Here is a 25,768-nt window from a genome sequence, read left to right on the forward strand (position 1 = left end):
ATTGCAGTTTTCAATGCTTTACTCACAGATGTTATCAGTGTCAGTCCTGCAGGTGATGACGACCCGAGCCGTGCTGCGTCCACCAGGTACGGGGCTCGACCAACCCCCAGGCAGTTCCAGAGTGTGACCTTGAACTCCTTTCTCCGTTCCTTTCTCTGGCCGTTCCCACTAGGGACCCACCCATGTCCAGCTTCCTCGGGCCTTCTGGTGGCGAAACCTATCTCCGGTTTCCCTGACCCTATGTGGCGTGCCTTCGTGGTGAGTGTAGTGAGTGGTCGCGCCAAGACGTGGCCACGACCTCCGGTTCCTGGCTGAGGATAAGTGGCCTCCACCAGTTTGGGATCCCGTACCCTGATCTGCCAACCCTTCACCCGCTGACTTCTAGCGTGTTCGGGTTCCCTCTTCCTTCATGTCTCTGGGCCTTTCTCCAGGTTCTATTCCTTCCTTGTTCCTTGTTCCTTTCCTCTTGTCTTTCTCTCTCTTGCTCCCTTCAGGAGCAGCACCCAGACAGGGCTGCTGCTCCCTGTCACTACTCTTCTCCTCTTCTTCTGTCTGACTGAACTCCTAAGATGGTGCCCACCTTTTATACTCCCTCTGACACCCGAGCCCAGGTGACTAGCCACCAATGGGCTCCTTCCTATGCCCAGAGTCCCTCCCCTCTCTGCTCCTGCACCACTGGGATATTCCTCCCCCCCTCCCACTCCAGCCAGGGACAGATGCTGTCGTACCTGCACATCTATCTGGTGGGAGTACCGTTGATCTGTCCCCCGGAAATGGGATGTATGTGGTGCATGCAGCTAACTGAGTTCTAGTCCACACTCCATCCTTACCCGGGAGTGGAATACCACACCTCTGGTTCGAGGTGCAATACCCCTGTAGCAGCCGAGCCCTCGGGGTGCTACATTTCCCCCCGGTAAACCACAGCACGTCCTCGGGCTGAAATAGAGTAAAAACAATTTTTAAAGTGTACGTACACATAAAACACATCAACTTTCATCCATCCCTTTATGGGAGGTTTTCTCAACAGCTGGCTAATGCCACCGGAACTCTTTTACAAAAACACTATGTAAAACTTTGGCATCATATCAAATTTCACATTAAGGCATTCTCAAATAAAACATTCTTGAATTCTCGGGTTCTTGGGATCTTGGGATCTGGCCGCTCTCAGTCTTCGGCCAGGTAGAGGGAAGGGATGACCGCTCTCAGTCCTCGGTCAGGTTAGGGATTAGGGCAAAAATAGGCAACAGTTCTCTTTCTGTCCCAACGGGGACCACACTCTTAGTGGAAACAGTCCCACAACAGTCCTTATACCCGGTCGGGTAACTATTTACATCTCCTCTTTTACCGTTTACGATTAACGGTGTGCTCCACACGCTCCTTTCTCTTCCTCAGGTTCAGACCCGTCCGGGCCCTCTTTCTCCTCCTCCTCCTGGTACGATTGCTCCTCTTCTTCCTTGACCCGGTGGACATGAAGGGCGTACCACCCCTTCACTCCCTTATGCCTGGTATAGGTGACGGTATCTCCAGGCACCAGGTCCCGTCCACTGTGCCCCTCCGGTAGGTGGGACTCTACGTCGCTCCTATTTACAAACACCTGGCTTATGGTCTTCGGGTCTTAGATGATGCCCCAGCCACATGCCATGTGAAACTTAACAACAGTCCCGGTGACTCGGGGACCGTGAGCTGTACGGGGGGGGTCCTGGCGGGTCCTTGTCTTCTGCTCCACGTTTTTAATGTGGAGCCACTCCTCCTTCACTTTCCTCTCTCTCCGCTCCCGCTCAAACGTTGCCAGTTGTTGGCGGCAGGTCTCATAGCGCCGGGCGGCGCCCGCCCGGGTCTCCTGAGTGAACCCCATCAGGTCTTCTCCAGTGGGGTCCCCCTCGAATTGGGCGTCCTCCAGCGGGGTGAAGAGAGGTCCACGGGCTCCGGAGCTGGGATTAGCGGTTCATCTGGGGCCCTTGCTCCTACGGGATGACTCTTCCTGGAGCGGGGGTTGGTGTACTCAGGCGGCCAGACGAATGGTGTCCCATCCGGGCAGGTGTGCTGCTCATACAGGTCTTTCCCCAATGATGGCACGACTGGGGGCCCCGGCTGGGGTGCAGCGCCCGCGGGCACTCGGCCTTTTAACCAGGCCGGTGACTTTCTGATCGTGCCCGGTGTTGGGGAGCACGGTTCAGGGCGAGGCTCCGCTGCAGAGCTTGCTGCTGGAGGGCTGACTACTGGTGGTGGAGGTACGGTGGGCGGTGCGGCACCCAGAGCTTCGGGTCCCGCGGCGGGAGGTAGGGGCAGGTCCGTGGCCTCAGGGCCCGGAGTAACGGCGTTCCCCTTACTTGTCGTTGCGGCCTCCCCCGCGGCGGCGTCCCCGGCCTCCGGTCCGCTTCTGCTGCCTCTCGGGATCGACGCGGTGCTGGATGGTGGCTGCACCTCCGGTTGGCAGGTCAGCGTGCGCCGGGTCAACTCCTCCTTCCACCCGGCGAGCACGTCTCGTTGCGCCCAGATCATCCTCCTGTTCAGCTCTTCCAGCGCGGCCTGCGCGTACTCCGGTTCTTCCTTCTGGAGCACCGCTAGCAGCTCTGCAATCTGGTATGGCGGCTGTGGCGGTGAAGCTCTCCTCCGTATCCGACATCCTCCTCCCCCCTAGTGGACCGTGGCCTACCTTGCGATGATCCTCTTCCGTAGGCCGCGGCTCCGCAGTGGATCGTCAGGGTTGAGGACCTTCCGTCGCGCTCCTGTGACGTCGGCGTCACTGGGCTCCTTCCAGGACCTTACGCAACGTCCGGACGTGAGGCGGGGCTTCAGTTCTCGCGGGCTTTCGGAGTCCACACCCCTCTTCTTCCCGCGCGGCGTCCTCAAGATGGCGCCCAATGGCGGGAAAACTCCACGGATGGCGGGAAGAAGGCAGAAGATGGCGTCGGATGGCGGGAATCGGCTCCGGATGGCGGGAAACGACTCCGGACGGCGGGAAACTTCACCACAGGTAAGTAAAAAGTCTCTTTTTCAGGCACGCAGTACCCGGTGGTTACGGGCACGAGATCCTGCCGACTACGCCAAAGTTGACGCGCCCCCTGGGCCAGTGCTGTAGTGCGGCGCACGTGTGCGCGGGGGAATACCTGGAGCCGGATCCGATGGGGGTAGTAGTCTCCGAGTGGCGGGGACCCGGTCCGTGCCCAGGGTGGTCAAACTAAGTGTGTGGCAGTTTTGTAGATGTTGTTTAAGTGTCGACTACGCCACCCGTTGATTTGCGGTCGCAAGGCCGCCGCTGCAGAACAGTCCGCTGAGGCCGGTGGTATGTGTGCAGCAATGGTGGTATAACCCCCAACGGGAGAGGTATGGCCTCAGGGCAGCTGGTGCGGGTGAAGGGAGTGATAGAAAGGGCGTCCCGGTACCTTTAGTGCTGGTAGTGCGATGGAACACAGAGACTGATTGCAGTTTTCAATGCTTTACTCACAGATGTTATCAGTGTCAGTCCTGCAGGTGATGACGACCCGAGCCGTGCTGCGTCCACCAGGTACGGGGCTCGACCAACCCCCAGGCAGTTCCAGAGTGTGACCTTGAACTCCTTTCTCCGTTCCTTTCTCTGGCCGTTCCCACTAGGGACCCACCCATGTCCAGCTTCCTCGGGCCTTCTGGTGGCGAAACCTATCTCCGGTTTCCCTGACCCTATGTGGCGTGCCTTCGTGGTGAGTGTAGTGAGTGGTCGCGCCAAGACGTGGCCACGACCTCCGGTTCCTGGCTGAGGATAAGTGGCCTCCACCAGTTTGGGATCCCGTACCCTGATCTGCCAACCCTTCACCCGCTGACTTCTAGCGTGTTCGGGTTCCCTCTTCCTTCATGTCTCTGGGCCTTTCTCCAGGTTCTATTCCTTCCTTGTTCCTTGTTCCTTTCCTCTTGTCTTTCTCTCTCTTGCTCCCTTCAGGAGCAGCACCCAGACAGGGCTGCTGCTCCCTGTCACTACTCTTCTCCTCTTCTTCTGTCTGACTGAACTCCTAAGATGGTGCCCACCTTTTATACTCCCTCTGACACCCGAGCCCAGGTGACTAGCCACCAATGGGCTCCTTCCTATGCCCAGAGTCCCTCCCCTCTCTGCTCCTGCACCACTGGGATATTCCTCCCCCCCTCCCACTCCAGCCAGGGACAGACGCTGTCGTACCTGCACATCTATCTGGTGGGAGTACCGTTGATCTGTCCCCCGGAAATGGGATGTATGTGGTGCATGCAGCTAACTGAGTTCTAGTCCACACTCCATCCTTACCCGGGAGTGGAATACCACACCTCTGGTTCGAGGTGCAATACCCCTGTAGCAGCCGAGCCCTCGGGGTGCTACACTTGTGTGAAGTGGATAGAGGAGGTCGACAGGATGGCGTATGCACAGCTGCAAACCTCTGAAGGACCCTGCATCTTGTTGTTCGGGGGACGTTGGAGGCACCAGCAGCTTCAAAAACTTGTCTGCTGCTATGACAAGGCTTTTTTGCCGCTGCTCTTTTAACCTGACGTAATTGCTTGTAGGAAAGAGTCCTCAATTTGCCCTTATCAGCACGCACACGTGTGTACTGTGAATCAGCTACATACTTCTTGATTGCCAAGACACTTCATCCTGATCATCGCACAATGTTGATTGTACTCATGCCTTGACCTAAACACTCCACAATTTGTTGCTTCTCAGCAGCCGACACATCCTTTTTCTTTCCCATTTTGGCAGAAAATGTAGGCTGCTTAATAATGTGAGACAGCCTTCTTAAGTAGTCTTGCCTTTCATTGGACACACCTGCCAAACTAATTAGCACAGGTGTCTGCAATTGCTTACAGTGATATAAAGAGCCCTGACACACATCACCATCAATGAGTTTAACTGACAAACAAACAAATTCTTCCCTTATCACTCCTAAACACTTTTTGCATAATAATTTGGAACACAGTGTACATGTGCTTTTCCACAAAACACCAGTGGTTCACGTAGTGAATCTTACAGTTATAACTTGCCAACCGTGGTCTGTATGGAGTTGTTCAATAAAGGGCCCAAAATTAAGATAACATAGATGGGAGAGGTCTCTATGAATAGGAATTCCTAAGTATTTGATACCCTGTGAGGGCCAGGCAAAGGGAAAGTTGGACTGGATGGAATCCTATATGGATTTGGGGAGGGAGACATCGAGGGCCTCAGACTTCGCTGCATTGATTTTAAAATTTGACCATGTAACAAAGTGATCTATTTCAGCCATAACAGCATGGATGGATATATGTGATTGAGTGATATATACTAGGACATCATCAGCAAATAGAGAGCACTTGTACTCGGTGCCTCCCACCTCAATCCACCTAATATTGGGGTTATGGCGAATTGATGAGAGCAGGTGCTCCGTCACTAGGATGTATAAGAGAGGGGACAGAGAACATCCCTGCCTTGTCCCATTGGTGATTGTGAAAGGTGATGAAAATGTTCTGACGCGCCCCCTGGGCCTTGGGACACCCGGAGCCGGACCCTTTTTGGTGGATGCTGGTGGTTGTAGTCTCCGTGGCGGCGACCCGGTTCCGTGGCTCAGGGCGGTCAAACCAGTGGCGGAACTATTTATGTGGTTTTGATGTTTAAATGTCCGACTACGCCACCCGTGGATTGCGGTCAGAGTGAACCGCCGCTCCAGGGCAGACCGCTGAGGCTGGTGTTGTGGGTGCAGCAGAGCGTAGCATAGCTCCCCACGGGAGGAGTATAGCCTCAGGGCAGTGTATGCGGAGGATGGGGGTGATGGTGCAGGGCAGCAGCAGTAACGACACGGAGTCAGTGATGCAGTCCAGTGCCTTTACTCACAGTTCTTATTATCCAGACCACGTCTGCAGGTAACGGCTGCCCACGTCGTACTGTGCTCACCAGGTGAGGGGCTCAGACAACTCCCAGATAACTTTGGAGCGCTTCACAGGACCCCCTTTGTGTGTCCTTTGTCTGGCCTTTCTTACCAACCCTTCTGTCCGGCTGCCTCGGGCCTCCTCTTGGTAAACTTGGCGCCAGTTTCCCTGACCCTATGTGGTGCCTTCCTAGCGGGTGTAGCGAGGGGCTGCGCCACATAAAATGTCACAGCCTCCGGTTTCTAGCTGAGGGTCGTTTCCTGCCTCCACTAGTTTCGGGGACCGGTCTCCCCCTTTGGCCTGACCCCTCCACGCAGGTGGATTCGGGCGTGCGGTGGCGACTCGCCCGTTCGCACCCCTGGGATCCCTTCATTCCTCGTTCCTGGAGCCTTCTCCGCTCCTCTTCCTTCCTTCTCCCTCTTCCAGGCCTGGGCCTCTGTTACTAGGCCCGCCTCCGGAGCAGAGCTCATGCAGAGCCCCTGCTCCCTGCCACTTCTGCTCAGACTTCTCTGCACTGAACTGAGATGGTGCCCACCTTTTATACTCCCTTCTCAATGCACCCAGGAACTGCTTCCTCCCTGCTCCTGCACTACAGGGTTCCCCTTCCTCAGTGTTCCCTCCCCCCACTCCAGCCAGGGGCAGGGACTGTCGTGCCCATCTCAGGGGCATATTGGTCGCCCTGCCCCACGGCAATGTGGTGTAATGCATGCAGGTGTCGGGTCCTGATCCACACTCCATCCTTACCTGAGAGTGAGATATCACACCTCTGGGTGAGGTGCAATACCTCTGTAGCAACCGAGCCCTCAGGGTAATACAGTTCCATTTATCTTCAGCCTAGGTGACGTATTGCGATACAAGGCTGTGATTTTGGCTATAAAAGGGTCCCCTAGACCCCTACCCCAAGCTTTTTAAGAGAATCATATATGGCGTGCCAGGAGACTCTATGGAATGCTTTCTCAGCATCCAACGAGAGTATCTAATTACAAATTTTTAACTGCATCTAGCCCAGGAAATACTTTGTGCCTAGTAGCAGTGTCTGCTAGTCAGCGGATTATCCCGGCTGTTAAGCAAGCTACACCACCTGTAGTTTTGACACTTAATTTTTTCAAAGGAAATGCTTCGGGACCACGGGATACTCAGTGAAGAGCATCAGGAGGCACCCCAAGGCATAGGGGCTGGGACTGGCAGTAGGATGCCTTGCGGTGGACAGCCGAGCTCGATCCTTATAAAAGCTTTTTAACTGCAGCAGCTTTAGTGGACGCTACTGGAGCTGGAATTACGCGGCTGCTGGCATGAGACTTGCCCTCCAATAGATCCTTGTAAATGGATTTAAAGTGTATTCATTCAAATTAGAGAGACAATTTAAATTAAAAAGCTTAGAGCTGCCTCCACCACAGTGGGGCTCGCTCGACCCACCAGCGGACAGGCACCAGTATTGGGAGAGGGGGGCTGGCCGTCAGGGTTCACCGCGGCTCTGGCACAAACCCGGCGACACGGAGGTGGCACGGGCAGGAGCGGACTGAACGTGTCGGCTTCTCACTTTTTGGATTTTAGAAGGGCATGACATGCCTATATCTGTGTCTCCCCCTCCTTTTACTCCTCCACCTCTTTTCTTTTCGCATGACTATATGTACTTGTCACTTTTCCATGTGTTAGTTATGTCTTCTGAGCAGTTTGTCAGCTTTTGGACACCTTTGAAGGTGTTTTCTATGTGTTTCTATGTGTTTTTGTTTGCCTGCCATTGGTTTTAACGGTGTTCGAAGGTGTTCGACGAACAGTTCGACGAACAGTTCGGCGAAGACACGGGTGTTCGACGAACCGAACCGAACTCGAACACTACGGGGGTGGCTCAACACTAGTTTTGACACTTCAAGGTCAACTACGACACACGTCCACAATATATTCCAGTCAAATTGAAAACCAAAAGTCACTCAGGAGAAATTGTGCAACAAATTATGTTGTCGTCGTCTCCTACTACCCCTGTCAAAATGAAAAAAATGACGCCAAAACCACATTAAAGATGAAGGAATGAACTTTTTCATTTTCCTCATTCCACTTTGCATTAATTCCTGTGAATCATCTGAAGGGTTAACAAACTTCCCAAATGCGGTTGTAAATACTTTGAGGGGTGCAGTTACAAAAATGGCGTCACTTTTGGGTGTTTTCTGACATATAGGCGACTCAAAGCCATTTCAAACCGGAATAGGTTTATCAAAATAAAAAAATTGATTTTTCAAATTTTGTTGAAAAAAGAAAGAAAAATTTGATCCCTTCGAGCCTCCTAAAAACAAAAATAAAATAAAAGAACATTGGAAAAATGATGCCAAAGTAAAGTAGACACATGAGAAATAATATTTGAATATTTGATGAATGTGTGGTATGACAATTTTGTTGAAGAGCATAAAAATTCAAATTTATTAATACTACATTTTTTTTAATACATTTTCACCAAAGTTCCAATATTTGAATGAATAAACAAAAATCTTATCAATTTAATTTGCCACTATTGTGAAGTGCAAAAGTGTCACTAAAAACATTCTCAGAATCATTGGATTGGAAGGAATATTACAACATAAAGAAACACATCAGATCTGAAAAATTGGGCTGTCAGGAGAGTGACTATTGGTTTTGGCGGTAAGGGGTTAAAACGAGTCTTTCACCCCAGTGCTGAAGCCCTGCTATGTGTAGGACAGGCAATTGCACGATCGCAGGTTCAAGTCCCCTAAGGGGACTATTAAATACAGTAAATAATTTTAAAAAAGTTTTAAAAATATAAATATATATAAAAAAAACACAAGTTCAAATCACCACCCATTGTCCCAATAAAAATAAAAAAATGCACATATTGGTATCGCCGCATTCAGACATGTCTGATCTATGAAAATATAAAATTAATTCGGCGTAAAGAGAAAAAAAATCAAAACGCCAGAATTACATTGCAATAAGAGCCAATCAAAACATAGTTTCTATTCTGAAATGGTATCAGTAAAATGTCAGATCAAACAGAAAAAAATAATCCCACACCCAACCCCAGATCCTGAAAAAATTAGAAAGTTACGGGTCTCGAAAAATGGCAACAAAAACAAAAAAAAAATTTTTCACACATTTTTGAAGTTTTTTTTCATCACTTAAATACAAAAAAAAAACTATACACATTTGGTATCTGCGTACTTTGGTACTGATCTGGGGAATAATATTACCAGCTCAGTTTTACCATATATTGAACATGATCAATAAAAATTCCCAAAAAACATTGTGGAATTGCACGTTTTTTTTGCAATTTCACCACACTTGGATTTTTTTCCCTTTTTCCAGTACACTATGTGGCAGAATGAATGGTGTTATTCAAAAGTACAACTCGTCTCATAAAAAAAAGCTTTTGGAAAAAGGGGAGGAAAAAACAAAAGACAGAAAATTGCCCGGGGGTGAACAAGTTAAAATTAACATCTCCTTTATCCAGAAGATGCACTTTACTTCATAAGTTACTTGAGGTGCTCGGTGCATCCTCGGCATTGCCGCGCAGCTGAGTGCATCAATCCTCACATTGACATTTGCATGCAGCTGCCTCTCTGTCTTGATTGACAGCACTCGATTGCTCAGAGCGAGCGTTGTCTGCACAGAACGCTCATCCATGAGTTCACCACATGAGGTGCGTAGCGGTGCACACAGCACTATCTCTCCTCTCTACTGCCGCCGCTCTATTCAACTATACAGTTGTGCTCAAAAGTTTACATACCCCGGCAGAATTTTTCCTTTCTTGGCCTTGTTTCAGAGAATATGAATGATAACAAAAAAACTTTTTCACCACTCATGGTTATAGGTTGGGTGAAGCCATTTATTGTCAAACTACTGTGTTTTCTCTTTTTAAATCTTAATGAAAACAAAAAACATCCAAATGACCCTGATGAAAAGTTCCCATACCCCAGCTCTTAATACCGTGTATTGCCCCGTCTAACATCAATGACAGCTTGAAGTCTTTTGTGATAGTTGTGGATGAGGTTCATTAATTTCTCAGATGGTAAAGCTGCCCATTCTTCTTGGCAAAAAGCCTCCAGTTCCTGTAAGTTCCTGGGATGTCTAGCATGAACTGCGCGCTTGAGATCTCCCCAGAGTGGCTCAATGATATTGAGGTCAGGAGACTGAGATGGCCACTCCAGAACCTTCACTTTGTTCTGCTGTAGCCAATGACAGGTCGACTTGGCCTTGTGTTTTGGATCGTTGTCAAGTTGGAATGTCCAAGTACGTCCCATGTGCAGCTTCCGGGCTGATGAGTGCAAATTTGCCTCCAGTATTTGCTGATAACCTGCTGCATCCATCTTTCCTTCAACTTTTACTAAGTTTCCTGTGCCTTTGTAGCTCATACATCCCCAAAACATCAGCAATCCACCTCCATGCTTTACTGTAGGAATGGTGTTCCTTTCATCATAGGCCTTGTTGACCTCTCTCCAAATGTAACATTTATGGTTGTGGCCAAAAAGTTCAATTTTGGTCTCATCACTCCAAATTACCTTGTACCAGAAGTTTTGTGGCTTGTCTCTGTGCTGTTTGGCGTATTGTAGGCGAGATACTTTGTGGCATTTGCTCAGTAATGGCTTTCTTCTGGAGACTTGACCATGCAGCCCATTTTCTTCAAGTGCCTCCTTATTCTGCATCTTAAAACAGCCACACTCCTAGTTTTCAGAGAGTCCTGAATTTCAGGTGATGTTATTTGTGGGTTTTTCTTTGCATCCTGGACAATTTTCCTGGCAGTCGTGGCCGAAATTTTTGTTGGTCTACCTGACCATGGTTTGGCTTTTACAGAGCCCCTGATTTTCCATTTGTTAATCACAGTTTGAATGCTGCTGACTGGCATTATCAATTCCTTGGACATTTTTTTGTATTCTTTTCCTGTATTATAGAGTTCAACTACCTTTTCCCACAGAGCCATTGACAATTCTTTTGCTTTCCCCTTGACTCACAATCCAGAAACGTCAGAGGCTGGATGAAAGATGCAAGAGTCTGTCTGGATCCCAGAAACTCACTCAGCTTTTATGCACACACACTGATTACAAGCAAACAGGTCACAGGTGAGGATGTTACCTTTAGTAGCCATTCAAACCCATTTGCGTCAAATTCTGTGCATGATATCAGCCCAAAATCACCAGGGTATGTGAACTTTTGATCAGGGTTATTTGGATGTTTTTGGTTGTCATTAAGATTTAAAAAGAGAAAACACAGTAGTTTGACAATAAATGGTTTCACCCGACCAATAACCATGAGTGGAGAAAAAGTTTTTTTGTTATCATTCATATTCTCTGAAACAAGTCCAAGAAAGGAAAAATTCTGCCGGGGTTTGTAAACTTTTGAGCACAACTGTACCTGGAAATGGAACGGGATGGCCATAACCAAGAGGACAGAAGACTGCACACCTCCAAATTCATACCAAAGCTTACAGGGGTTCTCATATATAGAAAGAATCCGAAAAACCTCAACATGCTCCATTGGGCTCTGAAGAATGGAGATATTCTTTCCTGGAAGTATTCTCCAACCCTGGGGTGCCTGACGGGACTAGTAAGGAAGCACCTGGGAGTCGTGTGGCTGTGTGCAATGGGCCTCCTTTGCCTTTGCTATCATTACGACTTACCTATAAAGTTTAGAAACCCTTATCCTGATGTTTCAGACTTTGTTTCTCCTCCATATTTCCCATTTCATCGCTGGAATACTTTAAACTCTTTTTTAAATAACATACGACAGAAAGTTACTATGCAAAGGTTTATGATCTAAGCCAAAAAATCCCATTAGAAGCATCCTTCAGAAGCTTGCAAGAGAAAATAGCTAGGGTGCTCTCCAGATTTCTGTCAAGACGTGGAAAAAGAATGTCAATTTACATGACACAGCGAGCCTGGTAATCATACGGTACCTCTGAAATGCCGCGCTAATGGCTCCAAACAACTGCATTTAAAGGTGATTTACTTTAAATCGAAGAAATTGTTACATTTTTTTAAATGACCATTTGGCAATTTAGACTTTTTTTTTCTGCCCCCTACTATTGGACACATCTATTACCGCAGGTTTGTGAAATGAATTCTTTATTAGTAATATCCTGAATTCGTGGTTTGATCTTCAGTTCCTCCTTGGAAATTGTTCAGACTTATCAAGATTACGCAGTTCTTCTGTAATTCTTGTTGATGCGACGTATCGAAAAAGGCAATAAAATTGAGGACGGCGAGTGACTAGGGAATTATACTTAATGTAAAGTCTACAAAGTAAATCAAGGGCCAATATATCCTAAGATAATATGTGTAGGGATTCACTTACTCTGGTAGCATTCACACAGGTACAGCAGTTTTGGTCCAAACAGGTGCAGTTTTTATTGCTTCCACAGGTTGCACAGCCCCAACACAAGCTCATAAACATAAATCCCGGCCTTGTCCAGGCGCGAACTAAACAGAACAGACCCTGGTACTCATACACGGCTGAACTAGCCCCAGCACGGTCACACAGAGCAGCTATCGTCCATTGCTCCAGGGTGATGAAGCTCCCCGAGTTGTAGCTGCACCGGCCGCAGACTCACAATGCTGACCACACGGAGGCGAGGGAATGGAGAACAAAGAAACAGGACGCGAAATGGCCCGGGCGCTGCACAGGAACAACTCACCGACAAGCCAGCTCCAGGTAATGAATACTACGCGTTTCACGGACGGACCGTCGACTTCATCAGGCATATACACACAATAGAAAGCACATGGCCGTTATGCAGGCCGATAATGGCATCACAATTACATACAATATGGGTAACAAAACATAAAATGTATATATATATATATATATATATATATATATATATATATATATATATATATATATACACGTGGTCAAAATTGTTGGTACCCCTCATTTAATGAAAGAAATACCCACAATGGTCAGAGAAATAACTTGAATCTGACAAAAGTAATAATAAATTAAAAATCTATGAAAATGAACAAATGAAGGTCAGACATTGCTTTTCTGCTTCCACAGAATTAAAAAAAAAAATTAAACTCATGAAATAGGCCTGGACAGAAATGATGGTACCCCTGAAAATAATGTGACAAAAGGGACATGTTAAATCAAGTTGTGCCCACTAATTGGCATCACAGGTGTCTACAATCTTGTAATCAGTCAGTGGGCCTGTATATAGGGCTACAGATACTCACTGTGCTGTTTGGTGACATGGTGTGTACCACACTCAAGATGGACCAGAGGAAACAAAGGAAAGAGTTGTCTCAGGAGATTAGAAAGAAAATTATAGACAAGCATGTTAAAAGTAAAGGTTATAAAACCATCTCCAAGCAGCTTGATGTTCCTGTGACTACAGTTGCACATATTATTCAGAAATTTAAGATCCATGGGACTGTAGCCAACCTCCCTGGACGTGGCCGCAGGAGGAAAATTGATGACAAATCAAAGAGACGGATAATACGAATGGTAACAAAAGAGCCCAGGATAACTTCTAAAGAGATTAAAGGTGAACTTCAAGCTCAAGGAACATCAGTGTCAGATCACACCATCCGTCGTTGTTTGATCCAAAGTGGACTTCATGGGAGACGACCAAGGAGAACACCATTGTTGAAAAAAAAATCATAAAAAAGCCAGACTGGAATTTGCCAAACTACATGTTGACAAACCACAAAGCTTTTGGAAGAATGTACTATGGACAGATGAGACAAAAATGGAAGTTTTTGGCAAGGCACATCAGCTCTGTGTTCACATATGGAAAAATGAAGCATATCAAGAAAAGAACACTGTCCCTACTGTGAAACATGGAGGAGGCTCTGTTATGTTCTTGGGCTGCTTTGCTGCATCTGGCACAGGGTGTCTTGAATCTGGGCAGGGTACAATGAAATTTCAAGACTATCAAGGGATTCTAGAGAGAAATGTGCTGCCCAGTGTCAGAAAGCTTGGTCTCAGTTGCAGGTCATGGGTCTTGCAACAGGATAATGACCCAAAACACACAGCTAAAAATACCCAAGAATGGCTCAGAGGAAAACATTGGACTATTCTGAAGTGGCCTTAAACGAGAGGTACCAACAATTTCTTTGTAGCGCTTGATGGTGTTTGCAACTACACTTGGGGACACTTTCAAAGTTTGCCCAATTTTTCGGACTGACTGACCTTCATTTCTTAAAGTAATAATGGCCACTCGTTTTTCTTTACTTAGCTGCTTTTTTCTTGCCATAATACAAATTCTAACAATCTATTCAGTAGGACTATCAGCGGTGTATCCACCTGACTTCTGCACAACACAACTGATGGTCCCAACCCCATTTATAAGGCAAGAGATCCCACTTTTTAAACCTGACAGGGCACACCTGTGAAGTGAAGACCATTTCCGGTGACTACCTCTTGAAGCTCATCAAGAAAATGCCAAGGGTGTGCAAAGCAGTCATCAAAGCAAAAGGTGGCTACTTTGAAGAACCTAGAATATAAGACATATTTTCAGTTGCTTCACACTTTTTTGTTAAGTATATAATTCCACATGTGTTAATTCATAGTTTTGATGCCTTCAGTGTGAATGTACAATTTTCATAGACATGAAAATACAGAAAAATCTTTAAATGAGAAGGTGTGTCCAAACTTTTGGTCTGTACTGTATATATAATTCATGTGCTGTTTACTTATAAGATTCCCCACCCCATTTGCAGTTATTCTCCATAACAATAACTTGTATCAATGAACTAAAGACGTATCTTGATCTATATACAACCCCTGGCAAAAATGATGGAATCACCGGGCTCGGAGGATGTTCATTCAGTTGTTTAATGTTGTTGAAAAAAAGCAGATCACAGACATGGCACAAAACTAAAGTCATTTCAAATGGCAACTTTATGGCTTTAAGAAACACTATAAGAAATCAAGATTAAAAATGTGGTACTCAGTAAGGGTAATTTTTTTCAGACCAAGCAGAGGGAAAAAATTATGGAATCACTCAATTCTGAGGAAAAAGATATGGAATCACCCTGTAAATTTTCTTTTCCAAAACTAACACCTGAATCAAATTAGATCTGCTCATTAGTCTGCATCTAAAAAGGAGTGATCACACCTTGGAGAGCTATTGCACCAAGTGGACTGACATGAATCATGGCTCCAGCACTAGTGATGTCAATTGAAACAAAGGAGAGGATTATCAAACTCTTAAAAGAAGGTAAATCATCACGCAATGTTGCAAAAGATGTTGGTTGTTCACAGTCAGCTGTGTCTAAAATCTGGACCAAATACAAACAACATGGGAAGGTTGTTAAAGACAAACATACTGGTAGACCAAGGAAGACATCAAAGCGTCAAGACCGGAAACTTAAAGCAATATGTCTCCAAAACAGGAAATGCACAACAAAACAAATGAGGAACGAATGGGAGGAAACTGGAGTCAATGTCTGTGACCGAACTGTAAGAAACAACCTAAAGGAAATTGGATTTACATACAGAAAAGCTAAACAAAAGCCATCATTAACACCTAAACAGAAAAAAACAAGGTTACAATGGGGTAAGGAAAAGCAATCGTGGACTGTGGATGACTGGATGAAAGTCATATTCAGTGATGAATCGCGAATCTGCATTGGGCAAGGTGATGATGCTGGAACTTTTGTTTGGTGCCGTTCCAATGAGATTTATGAAGATGACTGCATGAAGAGATCATGCAAATTTCCACAGTCATTGATGATATGGAGCTGCATGTCAGGTAAAGGCACTGGGGAGATGGCTGTCATTACATCTTCAATAAATGCCCAAGTTTACATTGATATTTTGGACAGTTTTCTTATTCCATCAATTGAAAGGATGTTTGGGGATGATGATATCATTTTTCAAGATGATAATGCATCCTGCCATAGAGCAAACACTGTGAAAACATTCCTTGAAAGAAGACACATAAGGTCAATGTCATGGCCGGTCTGCAAATAGTCCGGATCTCAATCCAATTGAAAATCTTTGGTGGAAGTTGAAGAAAATGGTCCATGACAAGGCTCCAACCTGCAAAGCTGATCTGGCAACATCAATCAGAGAAAGTTGGAGCCAGATTGATGAAGAGTATGGTTTGTAACTCATTAAGTCCATGCCTCAGAGACTGCAAGCTGTTATTAAAGCCAGAGGTGGTCCAACAAAATACTAGTGATATATTGGAGTGTTCTTTTGTGTGTTTGTTTTTCATGATTCCATAATTTTTTCCTCAGAATTGAGTGATTCCATATTTTTTTCCCTCTGCTTGGTCTGAAAAAAATTACCCTTACTGAGTACCACATTTTTAATCTTGATTTCTTTTAGTGTTTCTTAAAGCCCTAAAGTTGCCATTTGAAATGGCTTTAGCTTTGTGCCATGTCTGTGATCTGCTTTTTTTCAACAACATTAAACAACTGAATGAACATCCTCCGATGCCCGGTGATTCCATAATTTTTGCCAGGGGTTGTAAAAACGCACACGGACGATTCAATATTTAATTACATTTAGGTTACATGTAATGACATAATGGTAAAAAACCTTTGATTTCATTGGGATTTTTGGAGAAAGTTGTTATCACTCATCTGCTGTTACCTATAATACTTCACCCCATCTACAGCAGAAAATTAGCCCCAAAAAAATTAGCAATGCACCCCAAATACAATATATACAGTGCCTACAAGTAGTATTCAACCCCCTGCAGATTTAGCTGGTTTGATAAGATGCAAATAAGTTAGAGCCTTCAAACTGTAAACGAGAGTAGGTTTTATGAACAGAAGCATAAATCTTACAAACCAAAAAGTTATGTTGCGCAGTTGAATTATATTAAATTTTAAACATAAAAGTGTGGGTCAATTATTATACAACCCCTATGTTTAATATTTTGTGGAATAACCCTTGTTTGCAATTACAGCTAATAATCATCTTTTATAAGACCTGATCAGGCCGGCACAGGTCTGTGGAGTTATCTTGGCCCACTCCTCCATGCAGATCTTCTCCAAGTTATCTAGGTTCTTTGGGTGTCTCATGTGGACTTTATTCTTGAGCTCCTTCCACAAGTTTTCAATTGGGTTAAGGTCAGGAGACTGACTAGGCCACTCCAACACCTTGACTTTTTCCCTCTTGAACCAGGCCTTGGTTTTCTTGGCTGTGTGCTTTGGGTCGTTGTCTTGTTGGAAGATGAAATTACGACCCATCTTAAGATCCTTGATGGAGGAGCGGAGGTTCTTGGCCAAAATCTCCAGGTAGGCCGTGCTATCCATCTTCCCATGGATGCGGACCAGATGGCCAGGCCCCTTGGCTGAGAAACAGCCCCACAGCATGATGCTGCCACCACCATGCTTGACTGTAGGGATGGTATTCTTGGGGTCGTATGCAGTGCCATCCAGTCTCCAAACGTCACGTGTGTGGTTGGCACCAAAGATCTCGATCTTGGTCTCATCAGACCATAGAACCTTGAACCAGTCTGTCTCAGAGTCCTCCAAGTGATCATGAGCAAACTGTAGACGAGCCTTGACATGACGCTTTGATAGTAAAGGTACCTTACAGGCTCGTCTGGAACGGAGACCATTGCGGTGGAGTACGTTACTTATGGTATTGACTGAAACCAATGTCCCCACTGCCATGAGATCTTCCTGGAGCTCCTTCCTTGTTGTCCTTGGGTTAGCCTTGACTCTTCGGACAAGCCTGGCCTCGGCACGGGAGGACACTTTCAAAGGCTGTCCAGGCCGTGGAAGGCTAACAGTAGTTCCATAAGCCTTCCACTTACGGATGATGCTCCCAACAGTGGAGACAGGTAGGCCCAACTCCTTGGAAAGGGTTTTGTACCCCTTGCCAGCCTTGTGACCCTCCACGATCTTGTCTCTGATGGCCTTGGAATGCTCCTTTGTCTTTCCCATGTTGACCATGTCTGAGTGCTGTTCACAAGTTTGTGGAGGGTCTTAAATAGTCAGAAAAGGCTGACAAAAGAGATCTTTAATCCACACATGTGAAGTTCATTATTCTTGGTGCCTGAACTGCTTCTTAATACTTTAGGGGGACCAAACAGAATTCTTGTGGTTTGAGGGGTTGAATAATAAATGACACTCTGAATTAACTTTTAACGTTTTAAAAAAAACAAACAAACAAAAAAAAAACAATATTTGCTGCAGTGCATTTCCCACTTCCAGGCTGATCTACTGTACAAATGTCACAATGCCAAGTTAATTCTGCATGTGTCAATCAGCTAAATCTGCAGGGGGTTGAATACTACTTGTAGGCACTGCATAAACGATATAAACCCACATGCATAGTTCGATGTTCAATTACACCAAGAATTTCTATATATATATATATATATATATATATATATATATACATATATATATATATATATACATACAAGTGTTGTGCTGCTGTAAATCCTCTTGATCACCCCACAATCATAAAAAGGAAATTTTATTCCATTAACCCTATCCTTGCCATGTGTGCTCAATGGTTTTATTCAGACCCTCAGGGTTTAGTGTTGCCAATTTGAAGATCCAAAAGGATCAATCTCTGAAAGTGATCAGAGGATTTTTCCGGTAAATGTAACTTCTGACAAAAACTCAGGATTGTTTCGGTGGTAAATAAGTAAATTTTAAGATAGACGTTGGATGAATCCCCCACTCCTAATGTTATGTCTGAGCTTCTTCATTCTGTTGTGGGAACTCTGCATAGTGCAACCAACATATTGAAGCCACAGATACATTCGAGTAGATAAACTACAAAGGATGAATTGCAATTTAAAAAATTGGTTGATGACAAATGTAGCACCCTGAGGATTCGGCTGCTACAGGGGTATTGCACCTCAACCAGAGGTGTGATATTCCACTCCCGGGTAAGGATGGAGTGTGGAGCTGAGCTCAGAAAGCTGCATGCACTACACACATCCCATTTCCGAGGAGCAGACCAACGGTACTCCCACTTAGAAATGTGCAGGTACGACCGAGTCTGTTCCTGGCTGGAGTGGGAGGGGGGTGGTACATCCCAGTAGTGTAGGGGCAGATAGGGGGAGCAGCCTGGGTAAAGTTAGGAGCTCATTGGGTGCTGGTCACCTGAGCTCACACATAGAGGGAGTATTTAAGGTGGGCACCATCTAAGATCAGGGTCAGTCAGCCACAGTCAGTCAGTCTGTGAGGAGCCAGAGAGACATCAGTCTTGGCAGAGCAGTCAGAGGAAGAGAGCAGAGCAGCCCCAGAGAGAGTGAGAGTGGAGCAAGAAAGACCCAGAGGGGGAAACAAGAAGGAACTCTGAGAACCCACATACAAACCCAGGGTGAAGAGTTGGCAAAAGGGTACCGGATCCCAAACTGGTGGGGGCAAAAGCACACCTCAGCCAGAGACCGGAGGCCGTGGGCAGGATCTGCCACGGCCACCCACCACATCTACCCTGAAGGCAAACCACATGTAGGGTCAGGGAACCCAAGGCCAAGGGTCTCCCAACAGAAGGCCCGAGGGAGCTGGACCTAGGTGGATCCCTGGTGGGGACGGCCAGAAGAAAGGACAAGAAGGAGGGCTCAGGGACACGCTCCGGACTTGCTTGGGGGTTGGCTGAATCCAGGACCTGGTGGACGCAGCACGGCTCGGGTGGTCACTTAAGGCCGGAGTGACCGGAATATCTGCAGTAAGTAAACACCCTGAACTGCACAACCCGACTCTGTCTTTAATTACCATCTACGCTGCACCACCACAACCCCCATCCTCTGCACCTGACCCCCTGAGGCCATACCCCTCCCGTTGGGGGTTATACTATCTAAAGCTGCACCAACACCATCAGCCTCAGCGGACACTGCTGCAGCGGCGGCCGTAGTGACCGCAATCCAACGGGTGGCGTAGTCGACATAACGAACTTTGTAACATCTGTAGGACTGCCACATACTCTGAGCTTGACACCCTGGGCACGGACCGGGTCACAGCCACTCGGAGACTACAACCCCCATCTGATCCGGCTCCGGGTATTCCCCTAAAGAATATGGCCCAGGGGGCGCGTCACAAAGACGTCACCAGTGGTTCTTGAATGGGAGTTTTTACATCCATGTGGAACCATCGCGCAACATAGACGTTTGGAGCCCCCTCATCTCTATATCCCTAGCAATTCAGGAAACAGGTATAATGTCCAGTCTGTGAGTTCACTAATTTTTTACTGATGCGTTAGGTGCAACAAAATGCTTCAAGTTTCTAAAAACAATATTGGGGTACAGTATTTTGTATACTCTGGGCTAATATGGGGTCATTCTCCAGAATCAACCAATATTTCTCAAGTAATCCTCTAATCTGGTTGTGGGAATTATTAACGAGAGTAACAAATCTAAATTTGAACTTTTCGTCAATCTTCTTTTCCCGCCCTGGCATAGATTCCTTTATGTTCATTCTATTATTATGTCGACCCTTCCCCTATGAGATGATCCCAATTGCCCCATTTTAGGGGGAACACATTTTACTGACTGCTAATATGGCAACCAGAAAAATCACCGGATAAATGCTCAGTTACCAAAAACGTAAGATGAGCGGCTCACTTCTATGCAAATTGAATTTGTGTTACATTTTAGGAAATTCGTTGGACCTAGCAAAATCGAACAATTTGCGATTTGCTCGAACTACAAAAAAAAATTGACAACTGCAATTTTACACAAAGCAGAAAATAATATCAGGCAAAGAAGACCAACACGACCTCATGTGTGAGCAAGCGATCTTCCCCATAATGCCTTGCAGCTATTACATCACATAGCACAGCCAATCAGCAGGGACTATAAGAGCCTGTATAAAAGTCGAGGCAGAGAATGCAGCAGCTGTTGTGTAGTGAAACTGGATAGTAAGAGGACGTCACAGCTCTGCAATAGGGATAGAGCAAGAAAACCATAAAACACTGAAACGTTACATATAGTGTGTGACAGCACAGCAGTGAAAAGCAAATCACATAGCCAAATATTTTAGGGTCACCTTGACATTACTAAAACTGTGTTTGCGATAAAGAGCTTGAAAAGTGTTCAAAACAGACCTAGCGGACCTCAGAGTTTTACAAACATGTTTTCTGGGAAATTTGAGACTTTGCCATTTTTTGTGATTCACAACTAGTGTTGAGCCACCCCCGTAGTGTTCGAGTTCGGTTCCGTTCGTCGAACACCCGTGTGTTCGCCGAACTGTTCGTCGAACTGTTCGTCGAACACCTTCGAACACCGTTAAAACCAATGGCAGGCAAACAAAAACACATAGAAACACATAGAAAACACCTTCAAAGGTGTCCAAAAGCTGACAAACTGCTCTGAAGACACAACTAACACATGGAAAAGTGACAAGTACATATAGTCATGCGAAAAGAAAAGAGGTGGAGGAGTAAAAGGAGGGGGAGACAAAGATATAGGCATGTCATGCCCTTCTAAAATCCAAAAAGTGAGAAGCCGACACGGCCAGTCCGCTCCTGCCCGTGCCACCTCCGTGTCGCCGGGTTTGTGCCAGAGCCGCGGTGAACCCTGATGGCCAGCCCCCCTCTCCCAATACTGGTGCCTGTCCGCTGGTGGGTCGAGCGAGCCCCCCTGTGGTGGAGGCAGCTCTAAGCTTTTTAATTTAAATTGTCTCTCTAATTTGAATGAATACACTTTAAATCCATTTACAAGGATCTATTGGAGGGCAAGTCTCATGCCAGCAGCCGCGTAATTCCAGCTCCAGTAGCGTCCACTAAAGCTGCTGCAGTTAAAAAGCTTTTATAAGGATCGAGCTCGGCTGTCCACCGCAAGGCATCCTACTGCCAGTCCCAGCCCCTATGCCTTGGGGTGCCTCCTGATGCTCTTCACTGAGTATCCCATGGTCCCGAAGCATTTCCTTTGAAAAAATTAAGTGTCTAAACTACAGGTGGTGTAGCTTGCTTAACAGCCGGGATAATCCGCTGACTAGCAGACACTGCTACTAGGCACAAAGTATTTCCTGGGCTAGATGCAGTTAAAAATTTGTAATTAGATACTCTCGTTGGATGCTGAGAAAGCATTCCATAGAGTCTCCTGGCACGCCATATATGATTCTCTTAAAAAGCTTGGGGTAGGGGTCTAGGGGACCCTTTTATAGCCAAAATCACGGCCCTGTATCACAATACGTCACCTAGGCTGAAGATAAATGGAACTGTAGCACCCTGAGGGCTCGGTTGCTACAGAGGTATTGCACCTCACCCAGAGGTGTGACATCTCACTCTCAGGTAAGGATGGAGTGTGGATCAGGACCCGACACCTGCATGCATTACACCACATTGCCGTTGGGCAGGGCGACCAATATGCCTCTGAGATGGGCACGACAGTCCCTGTCCCTGGCTGGAGTGGGGGGAGGGAACACTGAGGAAGGGGAACCCTGTAGTGCAGGAGCAGGGAGGAAGCAGTTCCTGGGTGCATTGAGAAGGGAGCATAAAAGGTGGGCACCATCTTAGTTCAGTGCAGAGAAGTCTGAGCAGAAGTGGCAGGGAGCAGGGGCTCTGCATGAGCTCTGCTCCGGAGGCGGGCCTAGTAACAGAGGCCCAGGCCTGGAAGAGGGAGAAGGAAGGAAGAGGAGCGGAGAAGGCTCCAGGAACGAGGAATGAAGGGATCCCAGGGGTGCGGACGGGCGAGTCGCCACCGCACGCCCGAATCCACCTGCGTGGAGGGGTCAGGCCAAAGGGGGAGACCAGTCCCCGAAACTAGTGGAGGCAGGAAACGACCCTCAGCTAGAAACCGGAGGCTGTGACATTTTATGTGGCGCAGCCCCTCGCTACACCCGCTAGGAAGGCACCACATAGGGTCAGGGAAACTGGCGCCAAGTTTACCAAGAGGAGGCCCGAGGCAGCCGGACAGAAGGGTTGGTAAGAAAGGCCAGACAAAGGACACACAAAGGGGGTCCTGTGAAGCGCTCCAAAGTTATCTGGGAGTTGTCTGAGCCCCTCACCTGGTGAGCACAGTACGACGTGGGCAGCCGTTACCTGCAGACGTGGTCTGGATAATAAGAACTGTGAGTAAAGGCCCTGGACTGCATCACTGACTCCGTGTCGTTACTGCTGCTGCCCTGCACCATCACCCCCATCCTCCGCATACACTGCCCTGAGGCTATACTCCTCCCGTGGGGAGTTATGCTACGCTCTGCTGCACCCACAACACCAGCCTCAGCGGTCTGCCCTGCAGCGGCGGTTCACTCTGACCGCAATCCACGGGTGGAGTAGTCGGACATTTAAACATCAAAACCACATAAATTGTTCCGCCACTGGTTTGACCACCCTGAGCCACGGAACCGGGTCGCCGCCACGAAGACTACAACCACCAGCATCCACCAAAAAGGGTCCGGCTCCGGGTGTCCCAAGGCCCAGGGGGTGCATCAGAAAATTTTCATCACCTTTCACAATCACCAATGGGACAAGGCAGGGATGTCCTCTGTCCCCTCTCTTATACATCCTAGTGACGGAGCACCTGCTCTCATCAATTCGCCATAACCCCAATATTAGGTGGATTGAGGTGGGAGGCACCGAGTACAAGTGCTCTCTATTTGCTGATGATGTCCTAGTATATATCACTCAATCACATATATCCATCCATGCTGTTATGGCTGAAATAGATCACTTTGTTACATGGTCAAATTTTAAAATCAATGCAGCGAAGTCTGAGGCCCTTGATGTCTCCCTCCCCAAATCCATATAGGATTCCATCCAGTCCAACTTTCCCTTTGCCTGGCCCTCACAGGGTATCAAATACTTAGGAATTCCTATTCATAGAGACCTCTCCCATCTATGTTATCTTAATTTTGGGCCCTTTATTGAACAACTCCATACAGACCACGGTTGGCAAGTTAGAACTGTAAGATTCACTACGTGAACCACTGGTGTTTTGTGGAAAAGCACATGTACACTGCGTTCCAAATTATTATGCAAAAAGTGTTTAGGAGTGATAAGGGAAGAATTTGTTTTTTGTCAGTTAAACTCATTGATGGTGATGTGTGTCAGGGCTCTTTATATCACTGTAAGCAATTGCAGACACCTGTGCTAATTAGTTTGGCAGGTGTGTCCAATGAAAGGCAAGACTACTTAAGAAGGTTGTCTCACATTATTAAGCAGCCTACATTTTCTGCCAAAATGGGAAAGAAAAAGGATGTGTCGGCTGCTGAGAAGCAACAAATTGTGGAGTGTTTAGGTCAAGGCATGACTACAATCAACATTGTGCGATGATCAGGATGAAGTGTCTTGGCAATCAAGAAGTATGTAGCTGATTCACAGTACACACGTGTGCGTGCTGATAAGGGCAAATTGAGGACTCTTTCCTACAGGCAATTACCTCAGGTTGAAAGAGCAGCGGCAAAAAAGCCTTGTCATAGCAGCAGACAAGTTTTTGAAGCTGCTTGTGCCTCCAACGTCCCCCGAACAACAAGATGCAGGGTCCTTCAGAGGTTTGCAGCTGTGCATACGCCATCCTGTCGACCTCCTCTATCCACTTCACACAAGCAGAAACGGCTCCAGTGGGCCAAACATTACATGAAGACTGATTTCAAAACTGTTTTGTTCACGGATGAGTGCCGTGCAGCGCTCGATGGTCCAGAAGGATGGAGTGGAGGATGGCTGGTTGATGGACACCCCACGCAAACACGGCTACAGCGCCAACAAGGAGGAGGTGGAGTAATGTTTTGGGCTGGAATCATGGGGAGAGAGATTGTCGGCCCCTTTAGGATCCCTGAAGGCGCTAAAGATGAACTCCATAATGTATGTGGATTTTCTCAAACAGCACTTCCTGCCATGGTTCAAGAAGAAGAACCGTGTATTTCACAGCAAGATCATTTTTCTGCATGATAATGCACCATCTCATGCTGCACATAAAACATCTGCATCTCTGGCTGATATGGGCATAAAAGGGGACAAACTTATGGTGTGACCCCCATGCTCCCCTGACCTGTACCCCATTCAGAACCTTTGGAGCATCATTAAAAGGAGTGTCTATGATGGCGGGAGGCAGTTCACATCTAAGCAACAGCTCTGGGAGGGTATTCTGTCCTCATGCAAAACAATTGAAGCAGAAACCATCCAAAACCTGACAAATCCAATGGACGAGAGAGTTCAGAAGCTCCTTTCGAACAAGGGGTCCTATGTGAAAATGCAACATCACCTACAATAAAGTTTTGAGTTGAAAACTGTTTGATTTCAGTTTCTAACAACCTGCTAATGCTTATAATTTCAAAAATGACCATTTTTTTGGTCTTTATTAAAATGAAAAGGTTGATCGAAAAGTTTGGGGGATCTAAGAGTGTGGCAACCCAGTAGTCATGATTACTTCGAATTCTGACAAGATGAGGGTCATGCTGCAGGTAGTGCAGCAAGAAGGCACTTATGTGTCTTGCGCATCTCGGAGCCCCAAAATTATTTTCCGGGCTAGATGCAGCTAAAAATTATTATTAATTTTAAATCTGGTGAAGCTTTAGTATAGATGGCCTAATAGGATCAGTGCTGCACACTGCTACAAAGCCCAAATTATTTTCCAGTCAAGATACAGATAAACATGATTAGTAATTTTAAATCTGGTGGAGCTTATTATAGATGGCCTAATAGAATCAGTGCTGCACACTGCTACAAAGCCCAAATTATTTTCCAGCCAAGATACAGATAAACATGATTAGTAATTTGAAAGCTTAAAACGGTTGGTAGGGTGATTTTAACCAATCATCAAGCTTTTACTCTCCCCAGGATGACACAGGGGTAGAAAAGTCGTTTCGGATCCATGATTTGTTCATCTTTATGAACGTGAGTCTGTCTACATTATCAGTGGAGAGCCGCGTGCGCTTATCTGTCAGCACACTACCAGCAGCGCTGAACACACGTTCAGACAGAACGCTGGCTGCGGGGCATGACAAGATCTCCAAGGCGTAAGTGGCTAGCTCCGGCCATTTATCCAGATTGGAAGCCCAAAAAGAGCAAGGGTCCAGTGACACAGTCATGGCTTCAATGTTTACTTGGAGATACTCCTGTACCATCG

The sequence above is a fragment of the Phyllobates terribilis genome, unplaced genomic scaffold, assembly GCF_046119375.1.
Source record: "Phyllobates terribilis strain yellow unplaced genomic scaffold, ASM4611937v1 Scaffold_8__6_contigs__length_399053987, whole genome shotgun sequence".
Lineage (NCBI taxonomy): Eukaryota > Metazoa > Chordata > Amphibia > Anura > Dendrobatidae > Phyllobates > Phyllobates terribilis.